The following is a 12,974-nucleotide window of genomic DNA, read 5'->3' as shown; positions in this document are numbered from 1 at the left end:
CCGCCCTCTCCCGGCCCACCCTCTGCGGGGGGCTGCGCGGAGAGGCTGCACCCCCCGCCCCGCCTCCTGCGCCCACCCCCTCCGTCCTCCGTGGGAGGGAGGTGCGAGGCGTGATGAGCTGTGAGGGCTTGTTTCAGCCCCGCGGCCCAGGTAAGGAACAAGAGTAAAAGGGACCCCAGGCGACTTAGTGCCCCTGGGACTCCTCACACCCACCACTCACTCAAAAGGCTGGAGCGCCACATCCTAGAAGTGTAAGGAAGCTGTTGATGCTGACTGCAGTACCACCCAGGTTTCCCTTCGCCAAATCTTTAAAAAACCTCCCCAAGCATCTAATTGCTTCTTCTTCTAATCCCAGATCTTCAGCCCTGAGTGACTGGAGTTCAGTATGACTGTGCTGGCAGAATTCATGATCTCAGCTCATTTGTAAGTGTGGGAGGTGATGCTCCTGCAGCAGTAATTTGAGTCTTAACCCCATTGCGCACACAGAAAAAAAATTAATCTCTCATCAGGAACACAGAGAAGCTCCACCTGACTCCTGCCAGATATGTCAGATCCCTACACCTCTACTGTGGCATCTTCCACCATGGCTACTGCTGCTCAAGTCTTAATCTGATGCATAGAAGTACCTTTCTTCCCCAGAAAGGGAAAGCTATCAAACTTCTCTATTTTGGGAGCAGAATCTAGTAATGAAAACCCAAGACCAGTAGGAGACAAGGCAATAGAACAGATGAACCTTCAGCTTCAATACATCAGTTCATGTGCTGTATAAAATCCTCCAAGATCTACAGAAATGGTTTGTTTTTTATTGCATTCCAAAAGAAGAAATAGAATATGGTACAGGTGAAATGCAAGGAGCATCTCTTGTCCATGATCCTGTGCAGACAGCTGATGCATCTCTGGTTTTGTTTTCATTCTCAACATGTAGGGCAGAGTCTTCCTCTTGTCAGGTTTAATGTTTCTATACTGTTTGGTAAACTTTCTTTTGGTTAATTCCACTGCTAGTTTTAACCAAGAAACACTCAGCAATATATTCTCTTTCTTTGTGTATGAAGGTGCAGGCAGAGAATACAAATAATTCCCTCATAATTCTACTCTCAAGAAAAGCCTTAATAAAAAGGACCCCAGGAATTAAATGACATACAGTGTTTGATCTCATTCATCCCGTGCAAGCACATTCATACTTAGTAGTACAAGAACTAGGTGTGGTATTTCTAGTTCGTCCCAATTTGGGGGAGAGGGAAATAGGTATCCTTTCAGAGAGTAAATGGAAGTAAATCAAAATAATATTCTTTACACGTTGTTAGCTGGCCCAGTGATTTATATTCCTTAGTATGTAAATTGGCTCATTGAAAGCCACTCCTTCAGTCATTCTCTACTACCCAGGCCAGTGAACTTATATGTCAAATTAGAATTGAAGTGAATATTGCAGTCCATATGTAAGTATTATTTTCCAGATTTGAAGAAGCCTTTTGCTTCTCTAACATGTAAAGCAACTATGAGTATGAAATGTTGCTTTTTATTATGCGGTATGAATCTGGATACACTTATTTAATTATGTTAGCAATAACAGAGAACCTAGTTTAATAAATATACTTGTATATTTATGGCTCTATTTCTGAAAACTTTACAAAGAAGAGCTCAGATGTTTGCAACTCCTAGCTTTTGCAAGGGTTCTTTTTTAACTTTGTGTTTATCAAAGGGAAGCATTATGTTCTGCTGTTAAACAACGTAACAGCTTGTCAGTTAATAAAATCATGCAGCTAGAAATAGAGAGGTAAAGGCAAGAGGGATCAGTTACCACAGCAGAAATCAAGTTTGAAATTTCAGCTGTAATGTTCAAAATAAGCAGCTGGTAAATTCTAAATCAGAGGGTAGAAAAAAATTAGTATGAATGTCATCACAAGAAATTCTTGATTCTTCATTCTGAAAATGGATGGGACTTCAGTGAAAAACAGAATTAAATATGGTAGGGAATTAGCATTGCATCTCCAAGGTAATTCCTTTTTAAACCACATTGTCTACAACAGCTGGGTGGGGTTTTTTTAGGTTGTCTCCTCAGTACTATTACTATCATAGTAAATTCTCCCCTGAAGCCTTTCGTGACTGAAGAAAGGATAGTGGAAAGCAGATTGCCCACTGATCACATTTAAAGCAGATCTTTATTTAATGACACTGTTTACTTTGCATGAGCATCTAGAGCAAAAATCAATTAAGTAGTTATAAAAACTCCTCAAATCCATCTTGCATTGCAGGCTAACTTACTGTTTGAGTTGCTGGTAATCAAGTAAATTTACATTATCACTATGAAAAGAAAAAATATTTACAATTTAACAATGTTGTAGACTAAAACTGTTCAGAATTTACTGTCCTCAGGTTAAAAAATTCAAATGTAAAACCCTTCATGTGAAAACACTGGGAAGGTATTCTTGAACACTCCATACTAAAATGAAAGCTTTTCCTATTTATTGAAAGAGTCACTCACACAGTCCCTCTGTGCTACCCCAGAACAGATAGGTGATGTTATTCTGTAAAAAGGTACCTTTGGAAACCTGAGAAGCTGCAGTAAGAAAGGAAGCTGTCTTAGGGCAGGCTATTCACAGGTCACATTGATTGTCCCACTGCAGGGTGTTTTCTACTGATTGCAGATAACCTGAAAATGGTCTTAATTTGATAAATCTGTTAACTGTGCAAAACAGTGCAATTTTTATGCAAATGTATTTCAGTCTTTGTATTTCTTAGGTAACAGTTTACTGTGTGCATTACTTTAGAGGCAACTGGGACTTGAGATAATTTTCATAGACTCTTGCATCATGTTTGCATTTCTGTTCTCAGTGAGGTCTCCCTGTGGGCTATTGCTGTCACCACTGTGACTACCTGTATGCATGAGCAATTTCTGGGTACTCAAAAACATGATCAATTAATTAAAAAGAAAAAAAATATTAAAAGTTGATTATGACCACTCATTTGTTTAAAGGTAAGCCTAAAGTTTAGCACATCAGTATCTTAACATTCGGAAGTGTGTGTGGTCATGAAGCACTCAAAAGCATGCATCTCACTTGCAGAGTGTTTCCAGTGATGCTTACTCAGCTGAAAATCCAGCACATGTATTAAAGCCTTTGTGCAATCAAGTTGCAAGGTGTCATTTCAGAATTAGTTTTTCAGTGGAAGCATTGTTTATTAATTTAAAATTCATGTCCATTATTATGCAGCAGTTGCCATTTCCAACTCATTCCTATTGCAAAGTTTTCTGCTTTTGAACTATTTTAATACTTATAACTGGGTGCTGGCTATAGGCTGGGTCACTGGATGCCCACTGTCATGCTACTGAACCATCAACAAGAGATGCAAATAGAGCTGAAACAGGTTTGTTTGAAATTCAGATTGACATTCTCTGTGTCTTTGTGCATTAAGGAGTCCTTAATCTCAGATCAAAACCAGAGCCCAAACAGAACACTTCACACAGACAGACCTCCACTAACATACCTAGCTCCAGCCTTTATTCTCATTACTTCTCCCCTGACTGACCTGCTCCTCTCTGGTGTCAGGTTTTTTCACAAAAATCTCATTTCTCTGCAGTTCCAGACCTTGTGTTTGACACAGTCAGATCAGACAATCTAGACCTTACTGCTCTCAGCTCAGGTGCACAGTATGCAGCATGTACCACCTAATGTTTGCAAACTACAGGCCAAGCCATGTTCAGCTTCAGACCAGAACATGTCCAGTGCAGGTGAATGCATCAGAGAGCTAACCAAGAAAGAGATGTATGGGTGGAGACCATGCAAGGCCAGTTTCTGAAAGCATATCTAAAACCCCCCTCTCATCTGAGGTTGCTAGACCTCAGTTTCCTTCTTCCAAACATGAACAACGTAAACATTCTCAAAAGAAAAATTCACCTAGCATAGGTAAAATATAAGCTTGCTCTCCAAAAACTACTCTGGCATAGCTTAGACATTTTTGGTGACTATGTATATGTGAGAGAGAGTATTTACAAGGTATATGTATTACAACTGTTTTAACTGAGACAGATCTATATGCTGAGATACCATGTTGGATGTATGTACACACATACACTTTTATGTATACATATATTTAAAGAAGGTGGCTGAATGTCTCTGACCTGGTAAATATCAGCCAACTACTACTAATCTTGACATAGCTCCAACCCTCAGGAATAATGGTTTCACAGTTTTGTAGCACTTCTGTTACACACAAAACCTGCCAGACCTTCATCCTTACTTACAGTAAGGGCTGGAGTTACAGAGACATCACATATTTCAGAGGCAATGGTAACATTCAATAAAATAACTTATTTATCTGGGCTAGAAATTCAGTGTTGAGGGGCAAAGCACCTCTGTCTGTTACACCTGGGATCTTAAGTGAAGCTGAGCAGCACAAGTGCCAAGGGGGCCACCTGGAACCATATTTCAACTCTGAGACAACCAGCACGTCAGCTGAGGCTGACCTAAGGGTGCCTGGGAAAATCAGTGTTGTTTGTTCTTTAAGATTTTTCTGTTACACAGCACCAATGAGTTGATTGTAACTGAAAGAATCATCTCCCTCACATGAGATGCAATGTGTTAACAGCATCTCATATAACTGAAAATGCTAATGCTAGAAAAATGGGAATCATCAGGCAGCGTCAGGTGTTGCCTGTCTTGTCCCAAGCCTTTTCTGAGTGAGAGGCTAGTACCAGGTGTCTACAAGGTCAGTGATAAGACTGCATGCTCTAAAGTAGCCTGCTGCAAATGGAGGTACCTGAGCTGGTGAAGGCAGAGCACATTAATTACCTGGATGGCAGCATTTCTCAAGAGATAACACCAGGAAGGCAGCAGCTTTAATTAGATACTAAAGTTAGTCACCAGCAAACTGTTTAAACAAGTGCAAAACCCAGACAGGAATATACTTCATTCTATCAAGCAGTCTTTATTCTACAGTTTCTAAGGGAAAGTAGGCATCACACAAAAGCAGAATGGCAGCTTTCATTCAGATGGCACTTTTGCCATCAGCAGTACCAAAAATCAGGGGCGTTAAGTGTATGAGCAATCCAAACACAACTGCATCTTCACACAGAAATTAATGTTGCTTTTGAATAAGTTTGCATTATTTCCAGAAGTCTGTTATCTGATACGTTTAATGAATCTAAGTTCTGTGTATCCGATGTTCACCCACATTTGCTACACAAAATGGAGATTCCCTTTTTGAACATTATGCGTGTACAAAAAATAAGTATCTAAACAATGATACACAGAACAAGCACATAAAGACTAAGTGATTTGTTCAATTATGTATTGCTATATTAACCCATAGGGAAAACCTAAAATCTCCAGAAAAGCAAACACACCATTCTCTTCTAATTTCTCTGATTCTAACATGCAAGCTCTTCCCAGCCAAGTAGGTCCCTCAGGTACTGTTTGGTGGTGCTTCTCTGGTCACCAAAAACTCATGATACAGTCATCAGTTGCCAGCCCTTTTTTGTAGCACCAGCTACAGATCCAATTCAACTCCCATTCATAGTGACATTAAACCAGAAATTGACTCAAGGGAACCAAGAATTACAAAATAAATACCTGATAAGAACATTATTAACTGTTCTGGTTTCCTTGGCTTCATTATTTATTAAGTGGAATCTCTTATTGGAATCCTGCCTTAGTGCAATCTCCAACCCACTGGCCTGTACCTTCTTGTCTATGTTTTTATTGCCACTGAACATTCAGATTCTTGTCCTGATATAAAATTCTTCATTTTAAAGCAACATCTGGGCTATTAATATTTCTCTATATGCAGCACTAAGCAAAACACAGAAGGACTGAATGGAATAATTTCAGATTTCTTCACAAGGGGCTGTATACTCAGGCTTGGGCAATGTAGACAATTAAAAAAAAAATTTCCTCATAGTCATGAACAAAATAAGTGTAGCTGAAAATTTAAATTAATTTAAATTACCATTCCAGTTACAACTTCAAGCTCAGGTCTTGAAAAAAAAACTACCTTAGAAACATTTGATTTCTGTTAGGCTCTCCAATTTCTTTCAATTCACAAGCAGTTTGAAGCATTCCCATCTGCAGTGATGCCCAGGAGGGAGGAGAAAAAAACTTGAAAGATGACTTAAGTAAGGGACAAGTCAGTTAGGTTAGGGACAAAGGGAGGACAAAGCAGCAAATCTGGTGGCAGTAGTCACAATGAAATGCCACAGTCAAACTCAAGTCAAATGTGTGTAGGTATGTCTATGAGAGGTTTGTCCAGAAAGGAATCACAAGTTGTCAGTGGGTTAAGTAGAATTTTCTGGAGAATGACTTTTTGTGCATGAAAAATGAAGTGGCAGAGTGCATGAAATGTTTTCAATCAATCAGTAATGGTCAGATGGCACAGGCATGTGGCAGAAGGGAGGCAAGAATCAGCATGTTGGCAGCAGACAGTAGGTGGTCGGTTAGGCAAGCACAGGGCACAGGCAGCTTTGAGGTGTGCTGTCCAGGAAAAAGAAGAAACAGTGAGGCCACGCAAAGAGAAAGGTCACATTGTGGAAGCAGTGTGCTGGGAAAATTATTTCTCCAACTGTTTATTGAGGGGATACTGGAAAAAGATTGTGTATATCAAAGTTGGAGTAGAAGCTGTATTTACCACAGCCTACAAGCTGTCAGATGACTAGATAATTTTAAGTGCCTCCAGCCAGCAAGGTCAGAATTAGAGCAGTCACATCCTACCTCTATTAGGACAAAAAATTCATAAGTTCCAGCTGCAGGAGTGCTTGCTTCTGAGGCTGTTTGTACCATCAGTGACTCTAAGGCAGCTCATTGTCAGATTGAGAGATATTCAGATTTTAGTGCTTGGGTAAGTGAAATCAGTCACCCAAAGCAGCTGGTGAATGAACCTTCACTTCCACTGAACAAGAAGAAATGGCCTCAGGTTGTGCCAGGGGAGGCTTAGATTGGACATTGGAAGAGACCCTCTCTGAAGGTGCTTAAAAGACATGTAGATGTGTTGCTTAGTGACATGGTTTAGCACTGGACTCTGTAGTTAGGTTAAGGTCTCAATGAGCCTAAAGATCCTTTCTAGACAGAACAATTCTGTGACTCTGTAAACAAGTGGTCACATTTTCAGCATTTCTGCCTGCAACAGCCCCAAATTAGTTGCCCCCCCAAAAAGGCTATTGATTCAGTTTCTTTAAATAGGCTTTTTCATTCAGACATTTAAAGCTTTACACTGTCCTGAAGGCACATTTGATAATCACTTCTGTGGCTTAAACCCCTCAGTAGTCAGTCCCCTGCTATGTGCTCTGTGTAAGAAGTCCAGATGATGTTGCCTGAAATAGCTGAAACTCTTTTTTAAAAACAAGTATTCCGTTCCCTGTGTATCCAGGAGATACATGCTAAAACCCAGGTCTGCTTTCATGTTGGGCATCTGCATTTTTCCCTAGGCTAAAATACATATTTCCTTTTGTGTTTTGAAACATAGATGTGGAACTTGTATAGAATCAGAGTCTCAGGACTTTATCTGCTCCTTGTGGGCCTAATCTACAAGAGATATTAAAAATCTTTTCAAACTAAATTTCTTCTCCCTATCAATATACCTTTGCATTCATTTCTTATTAGTACTCATAGCTGCTGACGAATCTCCCATTGTACTTAATGTTTTACAGCCATGATCACACAATAGTTTTTGCTCAAAAGGGATTATTATCTTAGTTTCACGACAAGATGCAACCAGGGAAATAAAACACAGATGAAGAATGTGAGGAGCATTGAGAATCCTAGAATAGTGTGGACCTCAGTTGCAAAAACAGGAGAGAAGATGACAGTGAAAGCAGAAGAGAAACCGTCCACTCCATATTTTATAGTCACTGCTAAAAAGGCCGCAAGGATGCTAAACTCTCATTTCACAGGGCACTGGGTGCCCAGGCAGGCAGTGACTTGTGATTATGGGTTGCTGTGAATACCTCACCTCTTTCACTGGATGGGCTGCTTTTCACTTCAGTGATCTCCATTTGACTTTACCTGGCTGATCTGGGCTACGATTTAGTCCAGCTCTGTGGAAGACTGATTTGTCACAGGAACCACAGAACTAACTTTGCACATGGCCTGGTATGAGACACTGAGTCAGCCAAAGCTTTGAGGTGGATCTGCCTTGTCCCCTTCCCTAAAGAAGCTCCCTAAAAAAGATCAAAAAGTGCAAAAAATCAGTTATGATCCGAGTATAGGCTAGGCAAATAAACCAATTTACTAGTGAAGCCCAATTAGATTAGCCCAACCAATTAACCCAACAGAAAATAAAAATAGTTTATATCCCACTTCTCCCTGATTGCCATGTTCTGGCAGTAACTCCTGCTTCCAGACTTGCTGTCAAATTAACTCAGTGTCTTTCTGAGTTGCAGCAAGCAAGCCCTGCACGTCTCCTTCTGGTCTTTGGGAAGTTCTTAAGCCCCACCTGATGTCTGCTGGCTGCTCTGTGCTGCTCTGTCCTCTGATAACCAAAAATGGACCAGAGCTGAGCTGCTCATATTTGCAGGTCCTGTGCCTTAAAGCTCCCACTCTGATTCCAACCAAAAAAAGCTTATAGGAATCCAAAATGAGTTCAGAAATTCCAGAAATGTTTTTTTGGTACAGATATAGAAAAGAAGCATCTAGCTCACCTCCCTTCTTCTGAATAGAAAAAAATTGCTAAGGGGGATAGAAATAACCAGTCCCCGAAGGACTCAGAGCTCCAGCATTCCCCAGGAGTGGAAAGACACTTGCACATGCGGTAGCATCAGCTGGAGAATGAAATTTTACAGATGTAGAAACATGCAGGACAGGATTTCTCTCTCTATTGAAATTACATTGGAAGAGCTTAAAATGATGTAGAAAAGTTACATGGCCTTTCGCTGCAACACAATTTATGAAGTCCAGGTCAGCCCCTTCTCAGGCCAAGAAGCAGATGGTTAAATTAGTGGCTTCTGTGTTTTTTCTAGGTCTCTGGATGATCCTGTTGCTTATGGCCAATCAATATGACTGGCAATGAAATCCCAGGGCTTTCCATACTAGATGTTTCTGTTCCCTCTAAAAGGAGAAACGGTGGATTAAGCTGTAATGTTGAAGGGGAGGTCAGGCCTTTCTTATTCCTAATTCTTCTGTCTATCCATTTCAAAATGGGTTCTTGTTGGGCACTCCAAGAGCCAGGGTTCCCAAAGTCCGTTTGCAGCTCCTGTACCAAATTTGAACACTGCAGTTGTTAAATGTTTGGAAAAAATTTTTTTCTCTTTTTTTTTTTTTTTTTTTTTTCTGTCTGAATATTATGTAGAGGGCTTGCACATATCTCAGTACCTTTCTGACAAGGCTCAGGGAAGCTGTCTGATCTTTTCATAAGCATTTAAAGGCACTCCAGAAGATAGATCAGACAAGCCCATATTGCTGTACCTCCTGTAGGAACATGGTGCGTAGGTGTCATACTGCAACCTTACATTCCCCAGTTGCTAAAAGCAGTGGTAGCAGGTCCTACCTTTCAGCTACACATGATAAAACATAACAAGTTCAATGCATCTCCGGCCTATCACTGTAGCAGAGCTGACATAAGAGAGGAAAAAGGTTTCAGGGGAAGCCTTGAAATTTAAAATTCTTAGTTTGCAAAGTGGAGCAATTTCACAATCATTTTGGTTTGGTTTGCTTTGTGAGGGATTTGTATTTTGAAAGCTTCTTCTTAGTTATTCAATTTGTTTATCTTCTCTTTATTTCCCTTTCATCTTGTTGCCACTGGTGACTGCCATGGTGGTGAAAAACACAATTTATTAATTTGGGGACTTTCTAAGAACAAAAACTCCCAAATAATTTTATGAAATAAGACCTTATTATTCTTTCTATTTTTTGAAAAAAAATTAACCTCTTCTGTAGAATTACTGGCATGCTTCTGAGGATTAAATCTGAAATGTGAAAAAAAAACTACCAAAAGAAACCATTGCAAGCCATTGTGCACATGGATTAAAGTTTTTCTAGCTCTTCCATTTGAAATCAGTTGCTGGTGGCCACTACTGCTTGCTGTCACCTCCTTTGATCCTCTCTTAACTTCCAGTATTCCTCTTATTGATACAGCTGAGAAAGAGAAAGAGAGACCTTTCAAATTCAAGTATTCATGTGGCACTTTTTATGTCATGGCACTATGCATGAGCATACACACATATATTTAGATTTATTACTCACTCCGACAGCTCATTATTTTCTAAATTAGGCTCTTTCAGGCTACAGTCCAACTCCAAACTCCCAGCTGCAGCAACCATTGCACAGCAAACTAGTTAATCCTCCTTCACTTTCTGGTTCCAAGGGAAAAATTAGTCACTACAACAAATCTACAATTGCACAAATTGGAGACTACATACAGAGGTTTCTGTTGCCTTCCTTTTGTTTTTCTCCTGGGTCATGTCAAGGCTGATAAATAATTTTCTAGAAATAGAATTAATTGCATGGGCCAGAGAAAAGTCTCTCAATTCAATTTTCCATATGATGGGGAAAGCTTCTCTGTAAATAGATAAGGGCTCACTCCTGGAGCTTGGAACAACATCCTTCTGTTGCAATATCAGAGAACTTCATGGCTATCTGCATGCTACTAATTGCAACAGTGGGGCCTCAGTGTTGTAAAATGGCAACAACAGTTCTGTGTATGAAATTATGGAAACAAAATCTACTCATTGGTGCCTCAGAAGAGCAAACTGTAGAAAGACAAACCTTCATGAACAGGACTCCTGTGATCTTAGGAAATCACATCCAGACTTTTTCTAGTGAGTTTTGTTTTTTTTCCATTAAGACTTGTTCTTTGCCTATCTTGTACAATGTTTCTTCTGCTTAAAAAAACCCAAGCAAATGGCTTCTCACTATCTCTTAAAGTATCTGTGATCCTCACTCCAGACTGAGCAGCTCAGGGAGGGGGGAAGAAATCTATTTTCCATTAAATACATACTATAAGAAAAGTTATCAGTATGGCTGTAGAAAGCCAAGTCTGTATATTTGCCATGGAAACAGCAGCTATAAGAAACAGTGATGGGCTGAATATCAGCTATCACTTCAGTCTGATATTTCCAACATGCAGACATAGAAAACTGTGGGCTGCTCCTTGTGCAGCTTGATAGACCCACCAGTTTTATTACCTTGGTAATGATGGATCGTTTCTGGCTGCTACTTTTGAAATGTCCCAGGTATGCTTTACTATATTCAGGAAGTAAAAGGAATGAAATGGAGAGGAGAAAGCAAGTCTGGAAAGGGCTTTCACCTTAAACTGGACTCCCACCTCATCATTTTTGTGAGGCCAGCAGTAGCCCATGTACTCATGTACAAGATGTACTCATGTACAAGATGTACTCATCTGCCTGCTGCTTTACATCCTGCTACAGGCACACAGAATAAGGCAGGAGAGAGATTCCTTTGAAATATTCTGTAGAAAATATGTAGGCCTAATTCTGATGTTCTATTTTTTGAAGTTATCTGTGTCATCCACACCAGCTTGAAATTAAAAGCAACTACGAGCTCTAAGAAAGCTCAATCGAAGTTGCAACCCACAATTTTAGCATGCGATACCCTTTCTAGAACTTGCACTACTTGTGTAATTGTCAGCTACCTCTTCTTTGTCTCTTACCAGTTTCCTGTCTATATGATGCTCTATTCCCCTTCAGTCACCCCTCTCACACTTCAATATTCCCTTCTTTTTGGTACTAAAGCTGCAGTGGAAGCATTCCTATCTGCCTTCTTGCCCCCACTGGGGTGAACAAAAACCCAGCCAAATCAGAGAACCAATTTTGCCAAAGGAGAGAGAGACACATACACTGCATACAGTCTGTTAGCACTTCACTCTGCAAAACAGAGATGATTCAAGCTCTGGAGGAATTAGCAGCTCTTAACGACCTTGCCAAAACATAATAAGAATGCCAAGGGGTATGACTGCTTCCAGGGTTCAGGTAAATGCTGCTTTTCCAGTCACTTGCAGCACTGCTTTCAGGAGGGTTGATCACTCCTTGTGGAGTGAACTTCAGTTGTGAGAAAGCAGCCAAGCACAGATATGAATGTGTGCTACCAACAGAGACAGTTTTTCCTGTTCTGCTCTTTTGTCACAGCCCCAGACTTCCTTCTAGTTTCCACAGAATATTATTGATACTAAGGAATGAGCTATCATGGGAGCTTTTCAGTGCTTATCTCTAGCAGCACCAGTTTGCTTTTCACAGGGTGTTGCTAATGAAGCTTTGCCAGTAGCAGATATGAGTGGGAATTTCACACGATCAGACAGATGAAAAGTGCATCCAGGAAGTTTCTGTCCTTCAGAAATTACTACTTTGTCCCCAGATTGCCACATTCTCCTAAAGGTAAAACCTTGACTTCTAGGGCTAGGCAAGCTTTTCTTTCTATTGGATTTAAAGGCTGCATAAATAACTGTTGTTTTACCATGTATTTTGCTGATTTCTTTCCACTTGGGAATGGCTTGGTCTCCAGAATAGTCTGAGTACTGTCTTTTAGCACCATCCCCTAAAGTCTGCTAAAACAGGTTACAATGCTCACCAAAGATCAGTGCCTCTGTCACACCTGGGAGACAGTATAGGGAAGGAAATGGTCTAGGTTAGAGCTCTGCATCAGTTATTTCTTTTTTTCTAGGAAAATTCTTTACTATATTTGCATATAAAAATCATTGCTAGAAAGGAAACATGAGGAATATCTCACAGGTTTTTTTAAAAAGTAACCCAAGCCATTGCCAATTCCCACTTTATCCAATGTCCACTTTGCCCTAAGGATAGGCTGAAGTTAGAGCAAAGCAGAGAACAATCTCCTTCATGGGCTCCACAGTTCCACATAAAAGATGTGTTCAATACCTAAGTGTCTCTGAAGTCCGAAAACTTGCCCTCAGGCAAAAGAAAAAATATATTGGAATAGACTTTAAAATCACAGCTATTACACTACACTTCAGCAAATATGTCTTCAAATACTATAGGGCATTTTGTTCTCTGAGTTTGATCAAGATTGTTGCTGATG

Source organism: Chaetura pelagica, unplaced genomic scaffold (assembly GCF_000747805.2).
Source record: "Chaetura pelagica isolate M959 unplaced genomic scaffold, ChaPel_1.0 scaffold142, whole genome shotgun sequence".
Classification (NCBI taxonomy): domain Eukaryota; kingdom Metazoa; phylum Chordata; class Aves; order Apodiformes; family Apodidae; genus Chaetura; species Chaetura pelagica.
This window is presented reverse-complemented; position numbering follows the sequence as displayed.